This window comes from Hyposmocoma kahamanoa, unplaced genomic scaffold (assembly GCF_003589595.1).
Source record: "Hyposmocoma kahamanoa isolate Upper Pololo Valley unplaced genomic scaffold, ASM358959v1 66, whole genome shotgun sequence".
Lineage (NCBI taxonomy): Eukaryota > Metazoa > Arthropoda > Insecta > Lepidoptera > Cosmopterigidae > Hyposmocoma > Hyposmocoma kahamanoa.
Genome location: NW_020653854.1, coordinates 14,609,723 through 14,615,878, shown reverse-complemented (window position 1 = coordinate 14,615,878; position 6,156 = coordinate 14,609,723). Strand labels below are relative to the sequence as shown.

Below are 6,156 nucleotides of genomic sequence, written 5' to 3'. Positions count from 1 at the left end.
CGTGTGAGAACTGGCATTATCGTGGTGCAAGATGATACGGCGTTTACAGTCATTTTTACGGAGTTTGTCAATAACTTCCGGCAAACAAATGGTCGTGTACCATTCACTATTCACGGTATAACGATTCTCCAAAGCAACAGTAGCCACGTGTCCAGTTTCATTAAAAAAAGAAGCAATCATCCGCTTAGAGGCACTTTGTACGCGCGCCACTTTGGATGGTTTCGGCTCATCTCGAAAGACCCATACGCTCGATTGCTGCTTTGTTTTGGGATCGTAACTATAAATCCATGTTTCGTCACCTGTTACTATATCCCACACTAAATTTGATGCTCCTTTGTTGAATCTGGTAAGCATGGCATTGCACCAAGTGACACGATCCGTTTTTTGAGCCTCAGTCAAATTGTGTGGGATACACTCACGGTATGTCACATGTCTGTCTGTTTTGATCATACGGCGCATAGCATCGATGTTTTTATTGTTCACAGCGGTGAACGGGCGACTATCACGAAATTCGTCACTGAGATTCACACGACCGCGTTTGAATTCTGCATACTAGCTATAAATAGTCGTCTTGCATGGTGCTTTATCGCCAAAAGCAGTTTAAAGCCGAGCAAAGCTCCTCTGAGCTGTTAATTTACACCTAAAGTCGTAGAAAATCATACTGCTAAAATTTTCACCAATTTCTAAAATGACGCCACAATGTAAAAACGAGCGACAATCAGATGAAACAAACTGTATACTACAGCAAAAGAGTTCCATTTTCAAATTTTGTAATTACTTTTCAAATATTGTTTATGTAAGTGTCCAGTTCCGGAAACTTATAGTGCGCCCTATGTATTGACAACATATATCATTGGGACCATTTAAGAAGTCATGAAAAATATTGTCTTATCTTACAATCTTGTTTAATATTGATACAAACAAAGTTAAACGTTAACTTATAATGTTGACATTAATTGAGGGTAAAAGTTGTGGAACCAAATTTAATTTTTATTAGTACCACGTGGGTTACATCACTTTTGCGCTGATAGCCTCAATGGAAGTTGTGACAAACAACTCCCTTATTAATATTTATTTAATATGTTAATATTAATAAGTACTAATATTACTCTGACTAGAGTGAGTTTGGTACGATTTGAAGGCACCTATGCTAAACAAATCTAGGATGATCCCTATGACAGGTCGTAAAAATCTATGCAATATAACCTTGCAACGATGTGCACTAATTTACGTATTTCATAAATATTTTTATAAGCTTCGCTTTGAAATGATTAGCTTTTGTTTTAAGTAAATACCTTAAAATTAAATTAAAATAATACAAAATTAATGTTTATATGTGAGAAAAGAGTGAGAACTTTTTTTCAAAAATTTTTACGATAGCGTGCAAACGTTACTTCATTACACTTCATTGGCTAGTGATGAGGTATGTCGTCGCCTTACTTTCTCAAACTCGTATCTTAAAGAACAAAGTTACTGAAATGCAAAAAATGGATTGTATATACAAATTTTGCAGGCGGATTTCACATCACATTCCTTTCATATTCACATACTGGATTTTACCTATTCTTAAAATAATTCATCCAAATTAACACCCTTGATAAGAAATTTAAAATAGTAAGTTTTGCCATCTCCTGAATAATCATCCTTTATAAGATATGAGTTTGAGAAAGTAACGCATCGATATCGATAAAAAGTTTTCGATAATTTAATGAATAAATGTATGGTGCGGGTATTCATTCTTAAATTATGAATTTTAATCTTAGTAATTTTAATCTTCTTTTTTTGAAACCTATGAATTAATAAAACAATAAAAAATAAAATAAAAATCATTTATTGCAGACAATATGCAGCCCATTTTGTTAGTACACTTAGGAGCTATCTATTCTACTGTTAGCACAAAAGTTGCAGAATAAAAATAAAATGAATGAAATGAATTGATTACATGATACATTACACCTGCTTGGTGTACCGAGCTCCCAGGACGTGAAGTTCGCTGAACCTAGCCAACAGATCGGAGTCCCACATATCCCCTATTATTGTTAGAACTCTGTTTGAGCTCTCTCGCACTCTACGCAGACGGGATGTCACCTTTTTTCGCATAAGTGCGTAAAAATCCTCTACACTAGCGTCGGCAAACATGTCCGACTCACTGCAATAGCGAGGAAGCAGGAAGAAGGAAGAAACAGAGTTAGGGCTCTGTTTGGGCACATTGTTATACATGATGCGTAGGGAATGTAGGCCTTCTGAGTACACCTGACCCATAGGCTGATTGTGTAGAATGTGTGGCAGTATGCTTTAAAAAGCGATATTTTGATCTCAGCTGTACAACGAGCAAACCTATGAGCCAGCATTCAGCAGCAAGCAGCCTAAGTATTCTGTGACTATGTGCCCAAGGTATTTAAATTGTTTTACACGGTTTAGTGGCACTTCATTAATAAGTAGAGGTAGAATATTGTCTGAATATTTACTGTTAGCTTTAAATAACATAAACTCACTTTTCTTTTCGTTGTACCTCAAACCATGTACAAGTGCATAACTCTCACAAACTTTTAGTAATATCCTCCGGCCACCAATCCACCCTTTTCTTTTTTTTTTTTTGACGGGAGTGAAATCTTTATGGATACCCCTGAGCCCAGGGAGACTCAGAGGTTATGTGGGGACTTTCCCTCCAGTCTGGAGGGCCTACCCCACTAAAACCCCCCCGGGTTTCCCTCTCGCCGGTTGAGTCGGCGCCGTGGGATCGGTGAACATTCACCACGACGCCGCCCGGCCGCCCTAGCTTGCGCCAGGGCTCCCGCGCCAACGGAGGGGCGAGTAGGTTGTCCTCCGACCCGCCCCCCAGACGAGTGAGGCCGTGCAATGCAGGCTCCGGAGTCCCTGTCCGGAGCCCGCTTCACCAATCCACCCTGCCTCTCCTTCCCCACCATACTACATTGGATTGATTACCATACCAGTATAAAAAAAACTGTTACAACATCCGGAGGACTGCCGGCGTCCCTTAGTTTTGCCCAAAGCTTATATGAAACTAAATCGAAAACCTTGGACAAATCCAAGAAGCAAGCATACACCGGAGAATGACTAAATAAGTAATATGGTTACTTGGTAACGGATACACGTTAATTTTCGACCCTAATTCCTTAACTCAGCACTTGAGGAGTTCCCAGAATTTGGTCTTAGTGGCGAACCGTAGTGGAGCCGTCCAAGGCGTCGTCATGTTACTACGCCATACTCCCATCTACGCTTTGAGATATAGCTATGAGCCTGCGCTCGATCTCCTGGTTTAAATACCCGGATGTTCAGTAATACGGATATTCAGGATTGTGGTTAGGTTAGGTTAGAAACCTCCACAGGTTTCTTCACCATTTCATGTAGCCTGATACTCACTTGCCAGTTAAATATAAGGTAATAAGGCATCGTTCTCGACGGGCCTGAGGTGTTTCTAAGTCGGGATTTCGCCGCAATGATCTTATCCATTCATCCATCAACATGTTTCAACTGCCTCCGTGGCCGAACGGTTACCATGCCGGACTGCCACGCAGAGGTCCCAGGTTCCATTCCCGGGCCGGGAGAAATATTATATATAATTATGTTCCGTTCCGTTCCGTTCCGCTCCGCTCCGTTCCGCTCCGCTCCGCTCCGTTCCGCTCCGCTCCGCTCCGTTCCGTTCCGCTACGCTACACTACAAAGTCAAAGGCAAAGATTATTTAATCCATAGGCATTTGCCTATGGATTACACTTGAAAACGTCACATTTAAGCTACTTACTGCTCGTTCACTACGCTGACCTCCCTGAGAAGAACGAGCAAGAAACTCTAAGGATTGCTCTTTTCAAATAAACTTAAATGCTATAGAATACACTTTGAATCAAATTTGTGTGGATTCTGGAGCCATGTTGTCTTTCCATACATCTTTATCTAACACGTAGTCTTCAATTTTGTAATATGATTTTTCGATCAAAATATTTTTAATGTAGTATTTAAACTTAGGAAATGATAAACTTAATACATGCTCCGGAATCTTATTGTAAAAACGTATAGAGTTCCCCATAAAAGAGTTGTTTACCTTAGTTAAACGAAATCGTGGTACTATGAGTTTGGACTTAGCTCTAAGGTTAATATTATCGATATCTTCTTTCTTATTGAAATTATGTATATTTTTACGGGCATATAAAATATTTGAGTAAATGTACTGTGATGCCACAGTCATGATACCAGTCTCCTCAAACTCTTCTCTGAGAGAAACCCGAGAGCCTAGACGGTACACAGAACGAATCGCTCGTTTTTGCAATACAAATATGGTTTGAATATCTGCCGCTTTACCCCACATGAGAATCCCGTAGGACATTATACTATGGAAGTAACTAAAGTAAACTAGTCTAGCAGTACTAACATCGGTAAGCTCACGTATTCTGCGGACTGCGCATGCAGCGGAGCTTAATCTGCTGGCCAGGGAAGATATATGTGGAAACCATTGAAGTTTACTGTCTAAGGTCACTCCCAAGAAGACTGCTTTATTAACAAGGTCTAACTTTTCTCCGTTTATTTCTATACTTGTGTAATGGTCAGCTCCAGTTGGTTTGAGTGAGCATGAGACTGGTTTGTGGGTGAGTTCTGGTTGACCCGGTGCTGCGTGTAAAATTTATAAGCGAGGATAAGGAAGGGCGCCTTACACACAACGAAAACAAGTTTCAAGTAGAAATAACTAGATGCTTTATTTTAAATTTACTATTGTTACATGTTACAATTAAATTTAAGGGGACAGTATGGAGAACTAGAATTTTGCTTCCCCGAGTTCACATTAGGAGCGTATAGATATGCTTACTGCTTTTATCAGTTACATAGAAAAGGTTAATTTAAAATATATTTAGAGCTAATACACTGCACTAAGAGTTTTTGAAAGTACATGAGTGACACATGGACACTTCACTTATACATCACTGATCTGGAGTTTACCGGATGTACATTTAAATTACATACCAGACCCGCTGCGAAGACAGCGTAGTTTCTACAGGTAACACAGTTATAAGTAGACACCGACCACCCGTGGAGTTCATGACACGTGGTCGGGCACAGCCGAACAAAAGTTACAGCAGATTTGTTTCAGCCATTCAGTTGATGGCGAGATTTGAAATTACAAGTACCAAAGATGAACATAAAAAAAACCCATGCGGTCCGGTGACACGGGTTTTACTTTTGGTACAGGGTTCGGAGACCCATAATTACGACATCTGGCTATTCCTGGTTTACCTTATAAAAGAAGGCATTCCCCCCATGCCCCCAATGGGATAAACCACCGTAGAAGATGTCAGAATCAGGAACACCTTGCGAGCCGACGTGTCGAACAGAAAAGATAAGCTTCCGCCGAATTCCTCCTGAGAAATGTTACCCGCGAACAACGTCACAGACAATCTATCGATTCATCTAGATGAAGCTCCCAAGTCTTATCACCTAAACCCGCTAGAATACATGGCGATTCCAGGTTTACGTATATTACTTTACAGAAAGTACTTGGCAACCTAAATGGCGGCGTTCGACATCGAAATATTAAAGAAAAGCTATAATTTACATGAAGCTCGACTACAGAAGTAAAATCGATCTAATTGGTACGCAGCACTAGTATTCTCCGTTACCATACAAGAAAAGTTAGCCAGGGTTGGTGTTTTCAAAAATATGTCAAACTAAAGGGTATTGATTTTATAGAAAAACGATATTGATTTTATAGAAAAATCGTTCACAAACAGGTAATATATATGTGAATGGTTTAAATAATAAATTACACCAACACTTAAGAGTTTCAATTAATTTACTAAATAAACTATAATGTCAAAGTGACATTTTGTACAAGAATGGTGAAAAATACCAAGGAGAAGATAAATTTTGTTTTTGTTTTGGTATTTAGGAGATCTACCAAAAAAAAATGTGTTACACTTGGACTAGTCGATTTTTAGTTAGGTAATTCAAATTTAACACATTTTGTCTTCTTGGCATTAAGCATTAAATTGTTAGCATTAAACCTATAAACTACCTTAGAGAGGGTACTGCATTGCACTGCACTGCACTCCACTCCACTCCACTCCACTCCACTGCACTGCACTGCACTGCACTGCACTACACTACACTACACTACACTACACTACACTACACTACACTACACTACA

General features: G+C 39.5%; 1 protein-coding gene across 1 annotated transcript in view; it reads left to right on the top strand.

Annotated features, from left to right (window-relative positions):
* Nucleotides 1-6,156, top strand: part of LOC113231917 (fatty acyl-CoA reductase wat-like) — a 27,853-nt gene that overhangs the window by 19,968 nt on the left and 1,729 nt on the right. The gene's annotated exons all lie outside the window — the stretch shown is intronic.